We start from the raw sequence: 7,272 nt of genomic DNA, 5'->3' as shown, positions 1-7,272 counted from the left end.
GTACCCTTCTGTTAGATACAGAAGAAATTTGACCGAGGCCCTAGAATCCCAGATCCCGCGACCTTCTTCCCCGGCTCTGTTGTGCCACTGTGCGAGGCTACCCTGGGACGTCTTCTCTTCACCCAACGCAGGAAGAATCGATGAAAACACCGTTGGGAAGAAACCACCGGTTTCTAGCCGCGCCGCGCTCGCCCGCCGGCCACGCCTGCCTGCGCCCGCCCACTCGGCCGCGCCTCGGCTGCGCCGGCCGTGCCCACCCTGCGCCGCCGCTGGTCTCTTCTGCGCCGCCACCCTCGCGCGCCGCCGCGCCGCAGCTCTACTCGTGTGCTGGCCCGCGCTGCCGCGGGAGCTCGCTTTGCGCTGGAGGTCTGCTCGCGCGCCTCTACGCTGGCACGCGCTGCCAGGGGAGCTCGCCCGCGCCGCTGCCCTCGAGCCGCCGCCACACAGACCGTGCCGCGCCACCGTGCAGACCGTGACGCTCCGCCGTCGAGCAGGATGCGCAGCCCAGGCCGCACCGCCATGCAGTCCCCGCCTCTGTCGTAGGATGCGCAGGCCAGGGCGCGCCGCCGTGCATGCCCCGCCTTCGTGCTGGCGCCGCCGTGCATAAGACCTATCGCGTGCTGCAGTGCGCTCGCCGGCCGCTGCCGCTACGCTTGCTTGCTCCGCTAGCCGCGCGCTCGCGTGCTGCAGTGAGCTCGCTCGCGCGCCACGTGCACTAGCCAGCCTGCCGCCGCTGCACGTGCTCGCTCTGCTGGCCGCACGTGCTCGTCGTGTGGGGACTCCGTGGGGGAAGAAAGGAAGATGTCATGTGGGCCCACATGTCAGATAATAGTAGAAGGGTAGTTTACGCAATACAAGAATACAATAACCTGCTGATGAGCTCTATATAACGTCTATAAACAGTTTAAAAAGACAGATTTCAAACATCAATAGAATTATATTGGCCTAAATAGTAATGGTTTATTTCTAATTCGTAAAAATTGTAATGTCACCAATTCAAATAACCTTTTATGATTTCTTTATTTGACAACATGTTTATTTATTCTTTTCCTATTTGGCATCATGGGTTTCTGCTGCAAATAATGGTATTTATGCCATTTTGTCAGTCACTTGACACCGTTACCGTCTTAGATGGACGGTAGTGCCATTTAAGAAAGAAAATTTTAACTTGATTCCAAATAGAAAAGTTCAAATTTTCAAGCGCCACCAAATAGATAATTCTCCCATACATTTAACAGGCGACTCTGGACTCTCTTGCACTGTTCATCTTGCTGGATCACCGAGAACGAGACGAACGAGGCACAAAAAGTGTCGCCTCTTGACTTGGCTTGAGCGACCAATAGAATACGCACAGTGTCCCAGCAGCACTCGTTTGAATCTCCCCCCTCTTTTGCCTTTTTTTTTAAGTTCTCGCAACCGCAGAGGGAAAATGCGCGAGTATTCCTCCTCCCCGCCGCCCCCGGCCGCGAATAAATAAACGAGCTGAATGAATCTTGCGAGCTCAGTCGCGTCTCAAGTGTCCGGACTTCGCAACATCACGCGTCATTCGTCATCGTCGTCGTCGTCGTGTTCCTCCTCTGCTAGTGCTCTCCTCTCCCTCCGGCCGCGTTTCGTCCGATTTGCGCCTGTCAAGCTCCCGGACGGCAATGTCGCTCTCTCGGCCTTGTCGGGGCAGGGACGACGAGGAGCAGGATGCTGTTCGTGTTGGTGATGAGGGGTCAACGCCAGCGAAGCGACCGCGGTCGCAGTGCTGCTCTTGCTCCTGCTGCAGCCACCACCAGTGAGTTCAATTTCTTATTTCTTACAAGTCAGCTGGCAGCTGTCTCCTTCATTCATTCATGCGTCCAGTAGTCACTAGCCAGCTCGAGTGATTCGATTCGCTTCCATTTATATGCTCTCGTGAATGTCTGAGTAAGATAAGCGCCGCGTATAGAAGTGAAAACAACTGAGGTCCCTTTGGAATGCCGGATTTTTTTCCTTTTGATTTCCGTGTTTCTCCTGTAAAAATAAATTGATTCAGGTAAAATTCCTATAAAATTCGTACGAATTGTTGCGTTCCAAAGGCCCTGAAACTGGGAGATACAATCGGACACGGTAAGGGTTTAGTGACTGGCTCAGCAAAATGTTCTTGTAATAGGGCATGCGACACGCCGACACCTTCAGATTTAGTACTACCATGTTTCTTGGACAACTCTCATCCGATTCGATTGCCCAGCTTGATGTCCCTAGGGTTTTGTCTTGAGATTTTTTGAATATATATATATATATATATATATATATATATATATATATATATATATATATATATATATATATATATGCGCTTTACAGGGAGACAAAGGAATTCTATGAGGCCCAGATTGAGATCCTCAAGAAGGAAATGCAATGTATGTCAAAGGGGTTCATTGAGGAGCACAAAAGCTTTCAGAGAGAGATGCAAAGATTTTATCAGGATTCCCAACTGCAGCTCAAGGAACAGATCAGTGAACAACATCGGAGGATGGAACAGCTGTTCCGGGAACAGCTCAACACCTTGATTTGGTAACCAAGTAACCTTCATGTTACAGCCTTCATGGTTCTACTAGGCTCGGTTGCAGATGAGATGCTTTGAGTTTCACTTGATTTCATTATTATTGAGTATGGACTGAAACAATTTAGGCCGTCTCTCTTGTGTTCTTGGTATTTGTAGTCAACGCAGGGCATAGAACGCTACACAAAATGCTTTATTTGAGTGCAATCAACACCAACAGCTAGGGGCCTAGCTCTAATCAAATTTAAGGAGGTGAAATTACGCCTTCCATACATAGCAATGTACACCAATGCTAAAGTTGTTTCGGGGTGCATTAACTTTTTAACAGAACAGAAGGGGTAAATCTAATTTTTGGTTTAGGATATTGGTTTGCGTGGCTCAGCCCACCAGACCACCACTACTAAAGAGTAAAGGCTTAGGCTATCTAGAATTATCTGAACTAATGACACAAGATAATGATAACCCATTATCATACCGAACTAATGTGTTGATAATTTTTTACCACATGCACTATATACCTTTTTGCAAAGTTATTTTTTTATAAATACATTACTTTGGTGATTATAAATGCAGCGTTCCCTATAAGTATTATTATAGACAGGAAAATGTGTTTTCATGAATTGAAGCACACTTTTAACGTCTTAATAGTATTCTTATGCTAGGAATTATGGGTCAAACTATGTAACACAATAGCACTCTCTAATGTGTAAGAAAGGTTAGCAGAAAGGACTGAATGGTCCAAGAGAAGGGTTGAATTGGGCTCTAAAATATTTAGAGCAACAAACCTTAGGCTATGAAGAAATGATCAAACGACACACCCTTTGCATGGTTAAGATTTAAGACTAAAAAGATTGTACTAAATCAAGTCCTTAGGGCCTTAAAGTCAAACAGTTTCCTTACTCCTGATCACACTAAGATAAGGTCCTTAGTTGCGGAATTTAAAAACTATGCCTAAGCACACTGTAACATGGAGAAGCAATCCTAGTTGCTACTCAAAGAACTTCCAACCAAGCAAGTGTGAAATACAAAAATAAACAAGAAAGGAAATGCAAGAATGACAAAAAAAGAAACAACTGAATTTTTTCCCCATGGTCTCAGGTAATTGCCACTACCCCTAATCCATGTTGGAGCACCGAAGAGTCACCAGGACTCTATTATGCTCACTTGTCACCAAGGCTGGAATACCCCTTCTCACCGGATTGGCGGATTTCAAACCGAAAACATCTCTAGGAGGTTTCTGACAAGCAACAAAGTAACTCCATCGGTCCATCTAGAAAGTCACCTGGTCCTCCCCTGGGCTGTCTAGGTGCTGGCAAACACTGAGTAATAAGTCTTCAAACTTCACTTGATGGAAACCAAGCCAAGAACGCCGGATGCACACTAAGTACACCTAATGCTCCATTAGTGATTATAAAATGAAACTTAATATATTTACATTATGAACATGAGCATATAGTTTTTTCGATTAAGAAGAACAGGAGCATATAGTTACAATGGAAATTTTTGATGGGTTGAAGCACATCTTTAACTTCTAACATTCATATACTAGGGATTCTGGGTCAAACTAAGTAAATCGATTGTTGTCCTGGATGATGGAACTCCTATTAAGGTAGCCATATATGATCAAGAAAATAGGGTCATCACAAATGGACCCTTATTCTCCATTCAAGTTAAGATTGTTGTCCTGGATGGTGAGTTTAACAAGGAAAATAAAGAGCAGTGGAATGAAAACTCCTTCAAAACAAGCATAGTACACTGCCGGCCAGGAAAACAACCTTTGTTTGCCAATGAACTGTATCTAAGGCTTGAAAATGGTGTGGCTCCCCTCTGTGGCGTCAAATTCCAAGACAATTCAAGTTTTGTTCCAAGCAAGAAGTTCAAGTTGGGAGCCATGGCAGATGATGATAATATATCAGAAAAAATTCTGGAAGGAATATCTGAATCTTTTGCTGTAAAGGATGGTCGCGGTTACCGTAAGTTTTTATATTGCTCCATTTACTCATACATGCTTCTCTTCATGTCAACATTTCCCGTCTTGTTTGTATTTCCTTTAGCAGATAAGTGAATCTAGTGAAAAGCTATTGTTATGGTAGCTAATTGTGGGGAAATGAATGCAAAGATGATCGTAATGTAATTCTTTTGTTATGTTTACGATCCCTCTTTGACATGATTATTTTCCACAAGCATATTTATTTTTATAAAGGATGGTAACTTCTAATTTAGCTACTTAAAGGCCTACTCACAGCATCATTGTCTGTATAGTAGTAAGGCCTTAAAACTCTAGAAATATCAGGCCTGTACTTCCATCTAAAACTTTTATGCCCTACACTTTTAATTTTTGTCAAATATCAATGCCCTGCTTCTACAGAGAAAAAGAAGGATCTGTTTCCATCTCTAAGTGACCCAATATACAAGCTGAAGAAAATTGGAGAAAATGGTGACAGGTGCAAGCAACTGGAGAAGATGAACATAAATCTGGTTAAAGACTTTTTGTGGTTCTACAATAAGGATACAAACAATCTGCGTGAAGTATGAGAAAAAAGTTCTATCATCGACTCATTCGCTTATGTTCTCCGGTAACGTTTTATGATGTCAATAGGTATCTAATACAACCTGTTTCATATGGTATAGGCTTGTCAAAAAATCCCAGACCATGATTGGAACATCATAGTTGGACATGCTCTTAGTTGTAAACCAGGACCTGAACGTTATTCATACCGCATTCCTGGAACAGACACTACAATTTTCTTCACCTCACTATACCAAATTGTTGGTGCAGAATTCAGTGGTAAATACACTTCTTAAGAAGAACTTAACAATACTTAGAAGGTAATTACTACACTGATTTTCATAACTTGACATGTGTGCACTGCCTTTCAAAGTTTCATTTAAATTGGTATTCGTTTATTTTTCGTTCCTTTTTTCAGGCCGGTCTATGGAACTCAAAATAGTTTAGATTGCTGTATTTAATAGCTTATTTATGTCATGGAATCTGTATATCCATATTTAAATAATAAATCCATGCATTTAACTGAAAGCATGAGGAATTTCTAGACCCAACTTATAGTATGTGTACACGTTTAGATCCTACCTCAACTATACCTTTTTTTTTCACTTCTGTTATTCAAGTGTCTGATCTTTTATTGTTGTTCAGATAACATGTAATTTTATTATTGTTTATAATACCAAAAAAAATATGAATTGGCTTTTAATTTGTACTAGTTGATTGTCAAAAATTGTTGCCATATGATATATAGCAACTCCCAAGTTTATGATGAATACCCTTCTCCTATATTTCAGGTGCCGAAGTGTCTTTTTAATTGTCCCAGTTGATTGTCAAAGATTGTTGCCTGAAAATTCAGGCACCTAAAATATAGCAACTCCTTTCTTTTTCTGTTAATTCTATTGAATCCCATTGCCATTTTGCATAATCTCACCTAAGCAAAGTTGCACCAAAAATCGTACATGTTTATATTTGGATGCACATCTATATGTGCGCATGCATGATCCCTGCATGTATGCATCTAGTCTTCTAGCATAAGAAATCAAGACAATTTCTCTGGACATTCAGGGTATAGTGCAAGGCTCCAAGGCGATAGCATATGACAATCTGAAACATGAGGTGATCACTGGAGAAAGCCCCCCGTCAACGTTGGGTAAAAGTTGTGAATATGGTCAACACTATGGTCACCACTCTTCACGTCTGGAGCAAGAAGTCCGAGCCGCCATGTCCTCAGGGCACATTAGACTTTGGGATAACAGATGTGTCCATGGATAGTTTTTGGGAAGGCGTTGACAGCGAATACCCAATTCCTTTGGCCCAAACTACTAGCTTCGAGATGACAGATATTCTGAATCTGTTTTGAAAGCATATTCTGAATCTGTCGGTGGTGCCAGAAACAAGTTTCGAGATGACAGAGTAGCATGTAACATGTTCGAGGCTAGGCTGCTTATATTTGTTTTGAAGAAGTTTTCATTGTTTCTCTGTGAAAACCTCCGTAGGCTGATCCAGCTGCCTAAGCCTAAATCCGCTGAATGGATGATACTGGAGTGGTCACAATTTGCCTTAGATGAATACTCGTTGTCCGTCCTTAATGTTGCTTGGATGCTGTATGAACATGATGAGGTTACTGGCTGTTCTCTATATTCTGTTAGCTGTAAATATAATGCTGTGGGATTACTGTATTGAGGCTCCTGCGCAACAGGTGATTTCGCTTCAGTTTGGAGTTATTGCTGGCTTCATATTTTGTTGAATGCGCTAATAATAATTCAGTTCACTGCCTCTTCTGGTGATATGCATGTCTCATGTATGTAAAGTTAACAGTTCTTGGCCCATGGGGCATTGGGCATAGTAGGCAGTGTTTCAAATTCCTACAGATTTGCAAGGGAAGCAGAGGCCCTGTCTTGTTGCTTCCCCTGCAGTTTTTATCCAGTTTTATGTTTGATCTGCACAGTGCTTGGTCTGAGGGCAGCTTGGCCTTAATTGGGGACTGCTTCTTTTTTTTTTTTGACTCGACATATTTTGTTTGAAAGGACGGTTCATCCCTGGTAACGGTGTTGTTGTCACGGAGCTGCGGTTGTTTCAGGTAGTCAGTTCTTGCAGAGGCAGGAACTAAGCATGGATGCAAACAGACACCTGCGGCAATGCATCAACTGTTGGCTATCTTGCGCCCGTGGCCGTGCGAGTGTGAGTGAGAGCAGCAGGAATGAGAGGCGACAAGGATGAGAGCGAAGCTGCAGGG

General features: G+C 43.2%; 1 pseudogene; it reads left to right on the top strand.

Annotated features, from left to right (window-relative positions):
- The first annotated feature begins 1,498 nt into the window (after window positions 1-1,498).
- LOC136470222 (calmodulin-binding protein 60 B-like) lies at window positions 1,499-6,719 on the top strand (annotated as a pseudogene).
- The last annotated feature ends 553 nt before the right edge of the window (window positions 6,720-7,272 follow it).

The sequence above is a fragment of the Miscanthus floridulus genome, chromosome 8 (assembly GCF_019320115.1).
Source record: "Miscanthus floridulus cultivar M001 chromosome 8, ASM1932011v1, whole genome shotgun sequence".
Lineage (NCBI taxonomy): Eukaryota > Viridiplantae > Streptophyta > Magnoliopsida > Poales > Poaceae > Miscanthus > Miscanthus floridulus.
This window is presented reverse-complemented; position numbering and strand designations above follow the sequence as displayed.